Source organism: Canis aureus, chromosome 19 (assembly GCF_053574225.1).
Source record: "Canis aureus isolate CA01 chromosome 19, VMU_Caureus_v.1.0, whole genome shotgun sequence".
Classification (NCBI taxonomy): Eukaryota; Metazoa; Chordata; class Mammalia; order Carnivora; family Canidae; genus Canis; species Canis aureus.
In genome coordinates this window covers 18592306-18605743 of record NC_135629.1, presented here as the reverse complement: position 1 = coordinate 18605743, position 13438 = coordinate 18592306, and the positions used below count along the sequence as shown (strand labels likewise).

Here is a 13438-nt window from a genome sequence, read left to right as displayed (position 1 = left end):
CTTTCATTATCCTTCTGGTTAAAATCTGAAAACTTGATACTAGCTATGCATATATTTACATACACACACAATTATGACTACACATATGCGTGCACATACATGCATCCAGTATCTTCAAAAACTGTCCAGAATGGAAATGTTTTCTCAACACCTGCAATTAATGTGATTCCTGAACCGTATGTTCTTTGACTACATCTTGTAAATAGTCTTGAATTTCAAGCTACAACCTTTCAAAAGCTCTGAACTTATTTATGCTGTGAATAAAGTTTATGGAAGAAAAATAGCATTTAAGAAGTATTTTTACTGCAGGGTGACCAAAATCTAGGAAAAGAAAAAAAGGGAAAGATGAATTTTCTTACAGATCCATTCCAGTAAGTATAGGAATTTAGAGATACAATTTATGGAGGACATACACTGTTGTGTAGGTCCTTAGAGAGGTAGAACAAGTTTCCCATTTCATTGGGGTGAACAATCTACCCTATGATCAGAACCAGTTTCTTCTCCAGATGTCTCCCTGCTGTTTTGTGCCCCATCAACCTTGGCTGCATCCATTCAACTTTTAGGCAAATGATTAAATCTAGTTAAATATCTCATGCTATATTTCCCAAAAGAATATTCTGGGAAAATAATGAGTATCATATATTCATAATCTATTAAAGAATTTGTCACAGAATAGTTCATTGCTGATTAAAGTTTGCTAAGATTGAAAGAATGCGTTGTAACTACATAAATAGATGATTTGTCAAAAGCCACAAATGAAGTGGAAAATCATCACTATTTACAGACATTTAAAATACTGTTCAGTTCTTGACAACTTCTTGATAATTCACAGGTCTCTCAGGTTCCAGTAACAATATAGGTGTACATATAGTATGGTTCTGATTTGGGGTGATTTGAAAAATGGGAATGTTCTATCCTTGGAAAGATGAAGTAGTGGGACTCTATGTCTAACATATAGTTCTACCAACTAGCTGTAGTCTCTCTGAAAATAGAAATACTGATAATTCCCTTAGAAGTTCTTAATGAAATTTAAGTGAAACAATGCAAATAATGCACTTGCCTAAATCCTTATCATGTTGTAGAATCTTTTGATGTAAGAGAAATACTAAGATGAAATCATATAATCAAAATACATCTCTGAACATATTATTATTTTATTTTTAGTAATTTTTTATAAAATAAATTTTTGCTAATGGCTATCATGTTTGCAGTGGTCTGCTACTCTGGAGTTGTAATAGTAACTATATAATTGGAAAAAAGAAGACAATATTGGTTGAGGCTTTTCTATGGCTGTTTCTTTGCTTCAATCTCTAGACTCATGAAGAGTGAGAATAAGGAGCAAATAATGTAATAATGTCTTTAAAGTGTCCGTGTCATTGACTTGAAGTTTTTCTGTTTTTTGTTTTTTTTTTTTCTTTCTTTCTGTTTTTGTATGTCCTTTCAACACCCTAAGTGACCAGCGCTAGGGAAGGGGTCATGGTCTGGCTGGGAAATGGATTATTTTTATGAATGTGGGGAGAAATTCATTTGAATTAGTTATATAGTGACTGATGAAAGGAATTCCTTGAATATGTGAATGTTTATTGTACATATTTCGAGCCATTTCTCTTCTCTCTTCTTATTTTTAAAAGGAATGGTAGATGATCATTTTATGTTCTCTTTATTTCTTGTTCTAATCTTACCCTTTCCCACTTCTCACTTCCCACCACCTCATCATCATAAGCACACGCATACACATACATACACACACAAGGAAGTCAGACTTTGCTACCGTTGTCCCAGGAGGAAGTTAGTTATCACAACTTCTTTTCTTTTTATTCCACTACTAATTATTTAAAATTTCTGTTGGAACCTTTATTCTAGGATCTCCCCTAAGACAAAAACTCTGGTAACCATAGCAGCATTGCCATCCAATCTCTTGAATCCACAACAAAATGCGGCTAGAAATGCTTAGCACAGTCTCCAAGGCAAACATCGCTGTGATGAGTGACAAACTGAAACAATAGGAACTGCTCCTGTTGCCATGGAAACAGGCCTTTCCGTCTGAGCGGCTCCATCCTAGGATTCACAATCTGAAGCTTTGCAAAGGAATGCTTGTCTTAACTTCCCTACTGGTTAGCACTCACCAGCAGACTAACGTTGCCTTGACGGAAAGTATGAAAGATCATTTAGAAAGGGGAAAGGTTGAACTCCTCCAGCTTACTGTCATTGAAGAGGTATTTATAGCTGATGTATGCACGTGATCTTCAGATTTTATTTTTTAGTGTGTCCTACAGTAATAGTGACAGTTCCTTCTCCCCTTTTATTCTGCTTCCCAGTATCACTGTTGCAAGTTGCAAGGAGCCCTAGAGCAAACACCATCAGATGAGTAAAGCAAGGCATGTGGAAGTCAGCCTTGGTATTAATTAGGCGACTTTGAAGGCAAGGCATTGTGGAATGTGAAATGCAACAAGTAGTAATTACTAGCCTTAATAAAATCATCAAACTTGAAGTTAGGAACTCAGACAGGGTTCAAAAGCTGCAGGAGAGGCAATGAAAACATTTGTCCTTAACATACCTCCAAATAGTACGGAATAATACTAGAAAAAAAATCTCTGTGTTCTGTTTTGAACTCTTTTTTTTTTTCCAACCTTATTTCCTGCTGTTGCTCTGAACATGCTCTGATCCCGCTACTCTTCAAAAATACACAGCCTTTGCTGCCTTTATTCCATTGTTTATGCTCTTTTATCACCAAGAATGCCAACCCTCCTGGAAAAAAATACTGTGAAAATTTTACTTTTCCTTTAATGCCACTCTCAAAAGGTCGCTTCTTTATGAATTATCCTTGAGACCCCCCACTTGTGTTTGCTCTCCCTGACTTTCTTGTAGATCCTCAGATTTCACCTTGGAGTTCCAGAGTAAACTATATTGCACACAATAGGGAGACAAGGGGAGAGAGTGAAAGAGAGAAATCAGCAGAGAGAAGCTGAAGAAAAGCCAACCATGTAAGTTGTGCAGGTGATTTTGCCTACCGTTTCAGTGGATACATGTATGGGCCAAAGGAGGCTGAGATGTGGGGTATCTGTTGCTCTCTGAAGTGGTTGGATTTCCTACATGTGTAGTTTAGTTTGACTATTCAGCCTTTTGTATTTAATTTTAGTATGTAAGATAAACATATGTATATAATTCTAGTATTTAAGATAACTATATATATATATATACATATGTATATATCTATATATCTATATCTACATTTTACGACATGACTCCCAAACTCAATGTAAATTGCACTAAAGTGATTTTTGTGGTGGTTGCTAGTGTTCTTCTTGATGTTGGCTGCATTGGACTCAATGCTGATTTACCTTGGAAGCAAGCTATGTACAGGCTTTGGAGTAATTCAGCTATTTACTCTGAACGTATTTGACCCTTGAATTAAAACATATTGACTTCAAAATACAGTAAGTTGAAAAATTAAAATGTCAATATTTAATTAAATGCCTTACATGAATTCAACTTTTTAAACTGTAAAATTAATATTTGTACTAGATTTTCAATGGGAAATAATTTTGCAATGCATTTTATCTATCTGCAACAGTTCTTGAAAATGCACGATCAAAAAAAAATTGGGATTTAATTAGTCACTTGTAGCCACATTCTGTCAAATGCAGAAGTGCAAATTTCCTCATTTAGAAAAATTTCTCTTAAGATATTTAATATAGAAATTGATGTTTTGTAATGTCTTTGATAATCTGTGAGCTAGGGGGATTCTAGCAGCTAGACTTAGGACTTTATAAGACATTCTTGAATTATCTTTACTGAGAGATGATACAGGAACCCCACAATTGCCTTCCCAAGGATTTTTAGGAGTAAATTTAACTACCCTTCATTTTCATCTCACCTGCCTTTGTAAGACATGATTCAGCTGGTTCTTCCTTATGATACCCCCTGTGTCTTCTGCTATAGATATTTGTTTGTCATGACATTTTCATATCCTTTCCTTTGCCTATTATTTCCTTCCTCCTCTTTTAAATTATGTTCACTTTTTGTACTTTAGATCCAGGTTGTTAGGCTTTTATCAATGTAACTGGGTTGTAAAAGTGTACATACACTCAGGTGTGTACAAAAATCATAGCCAAATTATTTTATGTAACTAACCTAAACTTTTTCATAGATTGTTATCCTTCTAGGCAGCAGAGAGAAACTTGTTTATCAGCAATATCTGAGTACCTTCCAATTTAACAGTATCTTCCAAGTTTAACTAGACCCTCTCCGTTAAATATTTAGCCAGGTTAGAAGTCAAGCTCCTGTTAGGGCTGCTTCATCTCCCCCCTCGCCATCCTCACCCCTGATGCAGCCTTTCCAGAGACAGCATCTGGATGTAAGTGAAAGATCTTTATTGTGTTTCATGGAGAAAAAGCTGCCTGGAGTTTACTTACTACTGATCTCTTTTCAGAATGACTCATCTGGTATTTGTGTTCACTGGTGGTGTCCAAGGGGTGCAGTTAATTGAGCTCTATTCCTGAGCAACTAGCTTTTTCACCAGCTAGTCAAAGACCTTGAGGTCTGGTCTCTTAGCTCAGTGGTGACCTTGGGGTCTGGTCTCTTGGCTCAGTCTTGATGACTTGGTCCCACCTCAGTAATTGCTGGTGTTACAGATCCACCCCGCAGACTGGCTGTGACTGTTTCTGGGCTTCATTTTCACTGACCAAGCTTATTGTTCTTGGGTAAAAAACCACTGTGGCCACATCGTTCTTCACAGCAATTCTTTTGGTAATCTCCCCATCCAGACCCTCAATTCCTTATCTCACTATTTTTGACCTGTGATCCATATCAAAAATTTCTCTGCTTATGACACTTTCCTTTATTACATCTTTCTAAATCCAAATACTGTTTCTATTAAAAAAATAAAGAATGAAAAAGAAAGACACATGCAAAAGTAGCTTAAGTTTTCACAGCTTGTATCCATTGAACTAGGTAACTTTTTACAATGCTGTCTAGGCTCATTATAATACATTTATGAACACTTTTACGTATAGGAATGGGATGCTACAGTTAATTTTGAAATAAAAGACTATTCTCCTGGACTCACTTGACTTCAGCTTGGGAAAAGATGACTAACTCAAACTGGGCCAGTTATATTCTCTTTCCTGAGCTCCTATGATGCAACCCTTATTTGTCAATCAGAAGCAAAAAAGAAAAATTACCTAATTGTTCAGAGAAAAGAATAGAGGTAAAAATAAGTCCAGTGTTGCAGGTACCTTTCCATTCCCTCTTCACATTTATTTCTGTGGCCTTGTTGTATTCTCACCCTTGGAAAATGGAAAGCACTTTGAATCTTCATAATGTTTCTGTTATATTTCTATAAGTTAACTCAAGTTGATTTCTGGTGTTTTTAATAAAGGATTTTTAATGAGCACATGTGTAGGGTTTCTTTCTTTCATGGCTAAATTACCCCATCAAAACCAAAATGATTGTTTTGGCCTTGATTTTGAATACTTTCAAAGAAAAATGATTCTAAAATGTTAAAGGAAGGGTAATCTCAATTTGTAGTTCCAAAGTGTGACAACTCAAATCAGTTTTCTTGCATTGTAGAGGTGAGGAGAATCCTTCTCTCTTCTTTGTTTGAGTCTCCATGTTACCAGTTTCATATTACCATATTCAGGAATTCAACTAGTTGCTGCAGTTGAAGCAGAAGAAAAAAATCTATTTCTGTTGGCTGATATTTGGATATTTTCTGTCTGTCCCTTTTACGAATATCCTCATAAAAATTTTACTCTAACTATTGTTGGTATTTTTAAAGAAAAATGGTTTGTTTTTTTTTCTTTAATGCAGTCTTAGCAGTATTTTCCTGCTATCTTAGAACACTGATACCTTAGAAACTTTTGTCTTCTTTAGTTTAATATTCTATAACATAGGTTTTGCAGTGCTATGCATGGTTGGATTCTATTTTCAGGATTTTAAAAAGTATTTTTTAGAAATGTGTCAACTTGGTAGAATTATATGAATAAATCACGCACTCTCTAATTGTCAACTTGTTATTGTGTTTTAATTCTTTCTGGCAATGTCCAAGATCTTGAAAAGAAAAATAAAAACCACCAAAATATAAATTTCATGACAGTATTTTAAGTATCTAAAGAAAAATTATTTAAAATTGTTAGCAGATTAAAGAATAGTGTGGTTTTCTGGTCAGTACTATTTCATACAAAAAAATTACCCAACATTACTCAAACTAAAAGATACAGATTTATATTTATTTTCTTTCTATTTGATATTACCTCATAAGTACTAATCTTAAGCAATAATAGAAGCATTTAACACAAAAAGCATTTATATGTTTATAACTTTTTTAAAATATTGGAATAATATTAAACATACAGGAAAAAAAAAGAAGAAATACAATTTTGTGTGTGTTTACAGGTACCTGTGGAGGCTTTATTTAAATGTGTATAGGTGTGCATGTGTACATATGCATGAGTATTTTTTTAATTTACTACTATCTGATGGATGAATGACTTTCTTCTCTAACGAACTGCCCTTTTCCTGCTCTGTATTTGTTCCTATTTCTGTTCCTTAAATTGTCCCTTGAAATAGGCCTTCACATAATAGATAGGATTTTAAAATAATTATTATATCAATTTTGGTGCTATCTGTAGGTAGCAGAAGAGAATATTTAATCCTTACCTATCAATCACCGAAACCAAGAACCATCAAACAATAGCTAATTTTTACCTATCAACTCCCTCATCTAATCATTGTTTCCATAATATTTTGAAGCAAATCCTGGACATATGCATTTCCTTTAAAAGTATTTCAGTATATATTTGTTAAAGAATGTTCCTCTTTTAACAAAACCACAACACCATCATCACATCTGAAAACAAAATGGGGTTCTACTAGCCTACCTACCTTCTTATTGAAGTGATTATGAACTCTTGACAAAAGTTTAAGAAAATTTTGTTTGAAAGCATTAGACACCAGAAACAAAGAAAAATAGAAATAAATAGAACCCTTGAAAGGAAAGAAACCTGGAGAGATCCACATTTAACTAGTCTTTCCTGAAGGAATTCCCAATTTTGGGCAGGGAAAGCAACAGATTAAAGGCCTAACTATGAGAAGAGATTTCATCTGCTTCCACACCAGGGAGTAAGAGTTTTGTGTTGACATCCTACCTAATTGGAGGGGCTTCACAGGAACTTTGCTTTCAGTAGAAACCTTAGAAGGGACACATGTTAGGAATAAAATTTATAGTAAGGGCCATGGATTAAGGGCAAAGCAAAATCGCCCTGTCCAACAACGCCTAATAAAACATTCCATAGTATGTAAGTGATCTATAGATAATACAAATATATGCTAGAAAAAAAATTTCTTCTGAGAATGCTAACGAAATCTATCATCTCTACAGAGTATTATCTTCAATTTTCAATTTAATAATAAAAAACTACTATACCTATGAAAATAAAGCAGGATCACCATATTCAAGAGAAGAATAGTCAATAGAAACAGATCCAGTGGTGACTCAGATATACAAAGGTTTTATAATTACTTATGTTAAATATGTACAGGAAAAGATGGATGTGCTCAGTGAAGGCCTGGGATTTTCAGGAGAGGAATAAAAAGTATTAAAAAATGAATTAATTAGAAATCCCAGAACTACGAAATACAATATTTCAAATTGCTAGAAACATCACTGGCTGGGCTTATGAGCAGATTAGGTATGGCTCAATAAAAGCAAAGAGCTTAAAGAATGGTTAATAGAACATTACTTTATGCTTGTCATAATTTGCAAGTCTAACTCATGTTTAAAATCCAGAGTGAACATCCACATACAAAAATGAATGTTTCTGAGTTTTAAATACTTAATATATTAAAGTGTACCTTTTAAAATTTGGAGGAATTTCCTGTATTTCCCCCCATTTCTTTCTATGTCTTCATGGATGTTCCAGTCACCTAGGTTTGAAATCTACTATACCTGGCTCTCTTGACACACCTTTGTGTGAATAATCAAGTCAGTATCATTGCAAATTTTTTTGTTCATTCTTTCAACTTCCTTTTTTAAAATTGTTTTTGCTGAAATTCCCTTCCTCCCTAAAAATAAATGTGTTCCCTTCTCCAAACATCAATATAAATTGGTAGGTGGATGAATGGGATTATTAATAGAAAAATGGATATGTCAATCAACTTTGTTGATGCTCATTTTTATTTTTTTATTTTTTAAGATTGTATTTATTCATGAGAGACAGAGAGAGAGAGGGAGAGAGGCATAGACACAGGCAGAGGGAGAAACAGGCTCCATGCAGGGAGCCTGACATGGGACTTGATCCCAGGACTCCAGGCCCAGGCCCTGGGCTGAAGGCAGCGCTAAACCACTGAGCTACCCAGGCTGCCCCTGATGCTCATTTTTAAATTTAAATTGATTTTTTAAAGTATCTTAGTTAAACTCAATATTTTTTTCAGTATTTACAAAATTTTATTTTCCCTTGGCAGTAATAAAAAAGAAAATCCTCTTGTCCTTAGGGAACTTAGATCACCTTGAATGTATGAGATTTATGTGATAGACCCAATTTATTGCTTATCCAACAATTCTGCCTTTCTTTCTTACTGTCAGAATCACAGCAAATTAGAGGAAGAACAATGTACCAAATATTGTATTAAATCAGAACTGATCTATGCTAACCCTCAGTTTCTGCCTTTCCTATTTGTCATGTATAACTTTTCCAATGGCACTTACAGGTGTGCAAACCCTTTCTGGCCCATAAAATGTCAAAAGAAATCTTCTGTGGTCTTCAGGCAAACTTTTATTTCCTAATAAGAAGACATAGGCTAATGGGGCACCGAAGTGGCTTAGTCAATTAAATGTCCAACTCTTGATTTCAGTTCCAGTCATGATCTCAAGAGTTCTAAGATCAGCCATGTGTCAAGCTCCACCTTGGGCATGAAAGATTCTCTCTTCCTCTCCCACTTCGTACCACCACCAAAGACATAAGCTAAGGAGGAAAAAGTCCTTTCTCCCTACTGTCTTCTAATTTTGAATATAAATGTGATATCTGGAGCTTGCAACTATAAGGCAATAAGCCTAAAATGAACAGAATGAAAGCCAATGTGTCAACAAACATGGGTAAATGGAAAGAGGCCTAAGTTATTGATAACCTTTTTTATTTTTTTTTAATTTATTTATGATAGTCACAGAGAGAGAGAGAGAGGCAGAGACACAGGCAGAGGGAGAAGCAGGCTCCATGCACCGGGAGCCCGATGTGGGATTCGATCCCGGGTCTCCGGATCGCAGGCGCCAAACCGCTGCGCCACCCAGGGATCCCAGTTATTGATAACTTGATTAAACTTTTGAACTAGCCTTTAAGCTCCTATTTCTAGACTTCTTATTAACTGTAATAACTATAGTTCTGGTTTTAGCCACTCTTAGTTGTTCTTTTTTTAATGTGCTGCCCCCCCCCATAATTCCTGATGAACAGAGCCTACATATGTGATATAGTTTAATGACAATGTAAGAAAGTATATAATTATATACTAAGCTATCAAAAATTAGGATAAGTTATTGTAACATGTACAATATAATTTGATAAATTAGTACCTTTTTGAATCAGAAATGCCATCATGGAAGATTTGCCTTAAACGGCAAGAGTTGGGCTGACTCTGTTTTCCCACCTGAGAGAAAATGAATAGTGAAAGCCTAGTAAAACTCAAATCTGTTTTCCTACTTTATATTTTTATGAAGGTTGAGTTTACTGGATAATAAATTACTTTTGCTTTCATTATCCCTAGTAAATGTAAAGAAATAAGTTAATAGTATATTTATGTTTTTAGTACAAACTTTCTGGTTTGGAAAATGATCTGAGTCCAATAACCTTCCAGTTGAACTGTCATCTACACATCTCCTAAATATTTGTCAGGATTTTTCTTAAATTCTATTGGAGATAAGAAATTGGAATCAGCACATTTACTTTTGTAGCAGTATTTGATTCATGGTGATTCGTTCCTTTTATTAAGTAGAAATATGCACTGTGCAAGTTCTTTCCCTCAGTATGAGTCCAATTTTATGGAATCAGTAAGGATAAAAGGTTTAAGGATAGTTTTATCGTTTCATCCCCAAGAGCTTTTCCAGTTTTCTCATCCCAAGTTTGAATGACAGATTTATAATAAAGTTTTTTAACTTTAGTCATTTGTGGGCTCTATCTTCACAGATAAAAACTTCATAGTTTTTCCATATCAACTGAACTACCATTTATTCAATAACTTCCTAATGTGATTTATTTTTTTACTTAAATTATTCTAGCTTTACTCTACAGCAATAGACATTAAATATTACTTTGATTTTCTAGTGATATTTTTCTAATAGGCATTTCAATAAGTCAATATTAAAATAAATATATTTATGTTCAGCCTAAGTAATATGTACATCACATGTTGCGAAACACTACATAAATTTCCTATCAATATTTTTGTCTGTCTGACTTATCCAAAGAAAACATGAAAGACACCAAAAAATTTTTAAAAAACTCAACATCACTCATCATCAGGGAAATAAAAACCAAAACCACACTGAGATACCACCTCACACCTGTCAGAATGACTAAAATTAGAAACAAAGGAAACAGCAAATGTTGATGAGGATGCAGAAAAAAGGGAACCCTCTTACACTGCTGGTGGGAATGCAATCTGGTGCTGTCACTCTGGAAAACAGTCTGAGTTTCCTCAAAAAGTTAAAAACAGAACTACCCTATGACCCCGCAATTGGACTAGTAGATATTTACCCAATGAATACAAAAATACAGATTTGAAGGAACACATGCTCCCTGATGTTTATAGCAGCATTATCAACAATATCCAAATTAATGGAAAGAGCCCAAATGTCCATCAACTGATGAATAAATAAAGATGTGGTACATATATGCAATGGAATATTACACAGCCATCAAAAAGATTAAAATCCTGCCATTTGCAACAATGTGAATGGAGCTAGAGTGTTTTATGCTAAGTGAGATAAGTCAGAGAAAGACAAATACTATATGATTTTACTCATATGTGGAATTTAAGATGCAAAACAGATGAACATATGGGAAGGGGGAAAAAAAAGACAAACCACAAAACAAATTCTTTACTATAGAGAACTGAGGGCTCCTGGAGGGGAGGTGAGTGGGGAATCGGCATTAAGGCACTTGTGATGAGTACTGGGTGTTATATGTTACGTGATGAATCACTAAATTCTACTCCTGAAACCAGTATTACAGTATATGTTAACTAACTGGAATTTATTTTTTACTTATTTATTTTTTTAACTAACTGGAATTTAAATAAAAACTAATAATAATATACTATAGTAAACTATAATAAATAAAAACTAGTAACTTAATAAATAAACCTTAAAAAATAACAATAATTGCAAAAATAATGGTAAGAATGATTTTGTCTATCTGAAAGCCTTTCTGTTTTCCCTATATACTTTATCAAACCTGCTTGTCTGACTACCTAACATACTTCCTTTCTTCTTTTTTTGTGACAAGATAAATGAAACTTCATTTGACATGAAACTAAGAAGTGTAATGAGTGTGAATCTTTCCACTTAGAAAATCTATTTTTCCCTTTAATTCCAGTATAGTTAACATACTGCATAATAGTGTAATACTAGTTTAAAGTGTACAATATAGTGATTTAACACTTCTGCACAATATCTGGTGCTCATAACAAGTACCTCCTTAATGCTCCTTAATGCTCATCACCTATTCCACCCATCCCCTTACCCACCTCCCCTGTGGTAACCATCAGATTGTTCTCTATAGTTAAGAGTCTGTTTTTTGGTTTCTCTCTCTCTCTCCCTTCTATTTTTTTTCCCTTTGCTCATTTGTTTTGTTCCTTAAATTCCACATTAGTGAGGTCATATAGTAATTGTCTTTCTCTGACTAACTAACTTATTTCACTTAGCAGAGTACTCTCTAGCCTGATCTCTGTCATTGCAAATGGCAAGATTGCACTCCTTTTTATGGCTGAGTAATATTCTATTGTGTATATATACCACATCTTCTTTATCTGTTCATCAGTTGATGGCTACTGGGCTGCTTCCGTAATTTGGCTATTGTAAATAATGTTGCTACAAACATTGGGGTGCATTTATCCCTTTGAATTAGTGTCTAGAAATCTATTATTTCATCACAGATTATTTCTTCCCTTAGCTACCATACTAAAAGTCAGATTCTCTATATCTGCTGAGGGATGTGCCTTTAGGGGGGAAGTGAATATCGTTTTTTTTTTTTTTTAATTAAAAATTAAGAAGATAAGCAAGATAAATTATTCTACCCATATGTTATTTAAGTTAATGTAGGAATACCTCAATTGGAAGGATAGTTGTTTTAATTATAGAAATTCACTCTGCTTATAATGAGGGTAAGAAGACAGACTTGAGGGATGCCTGGGTGACCCAGTGGTTGAGTGTCTACCTTTGGCTCAGGGCATGATCCCGGTACTGGGGATCGAGTCCCACATCAGGCTCTCCACGGGGAACCTGCTTCTCCCTCTGCCTGTGTCTCTGCCTCTCTCTCTGTGTATCTTGTGAATAAATAAAAATCTTTAGGAAAAAAAAAGACAGACTTGATTGCAGTTATTTTCTAGGAAAAAATTTTGGTTACACCAAGGCAATTAAATATACCTTAATGTAATGTTTTTAAAATAAATATCACTGAATATTTTTAGTCTCACATAAATGAGAAAATCATTCTCTGATGAGAAGTAATACACAGCAATGCAAGAAAGTCAACAAGAATTTTATAAAGTGATAAATTGGAATAAAGTAGGGGAATTAAAAAAAAAATACAGTTATATGAAAATTACAATATGCAGTTACAATGAAGAGAAAGAAGCCTAAGTGAATAAACAGTGAATTGGTTTGGGTGCAAATATTTCAATTAGAAGGACACAGTTTCTTAGATAAAAATATATTTCTATCCTAATTTATACTCATTTTATAGGGGAGAATATTTGGATGCAAAATAAATTGAGACCATAATATTAAGCTTATATAGTTAAGATACATGGATTAGTCTCAAATTTTTATTCATCTAGACTTGTTGTGGGGGGTGAATAACTATTCAGATGCCTGATAATAAGGATTTAACTCAACAGTTTCCTTTGATAACACTTATTCCCAAACCCAATCTGCTCATGAAATGTCAAAACAAAACAAAGCCCTTAACATTTATAAGTTGCTAACACGAGGAAATTATATGGAGTTTTTTTTAAAGATGTAGGTAACATGCTTCATCATAAAAAAGCAGAATTCTTCAAATTACACATTACTTTTCATGATTGCTGTTTAAACTTAAGCTTTTGGCTTAGGTTGGCTCATGGGACAATTCCACCTTATCCTATTCGCCTTTATTTAAAGTAATACAAGAGATTTTCTGGTTGAATCTTGGGGTTTTTTGTTGTTGTTGTTGTTGTTGTTGTTGTTGAA

General features: G+C 34.2%; 2 long non-coding RNA genes across 12 annotated transcripts in view; one reads left to right on the top strand and one right to left on the bottom strand.

Moving 5' to 3' along the window:
• Nucleotides 1-13438, bottom strand: part of LOC144289704 (uncharacterized) — a 285074-nt gene that overhangs the window by 98529 nt on the left and 173107 nt on the right. The gene's annotated exons all lie outside the window — the stretch shown is intronic.
• LOC144289702 (uncharacterized) overlaps nt 1-13438 on the top strand; it is a 175398-nt gene that overhangs the window by 160630 nt on the left and 1330 nt on the right. For 9 of the 11 annotated variants that reach the window (XR_013357608.1, XR_013357604.1, XR_013357605.1 and 6 more), the window contains one exon: nt 2869-2984. The exons of 1 other annotated variant lie outside the window; for it this stretch is intronic. This is a non-coding gene — a long non-coding RNA (uncharacterized LOC144289702). Of the gene's footprint in view, nt 1-2868; nt 2985-3297; nt 3432-13438 lie in introns of those variants that run through there. One more of the 11 variants, XR_013357614.1, reaches the window with a different exon arrangement.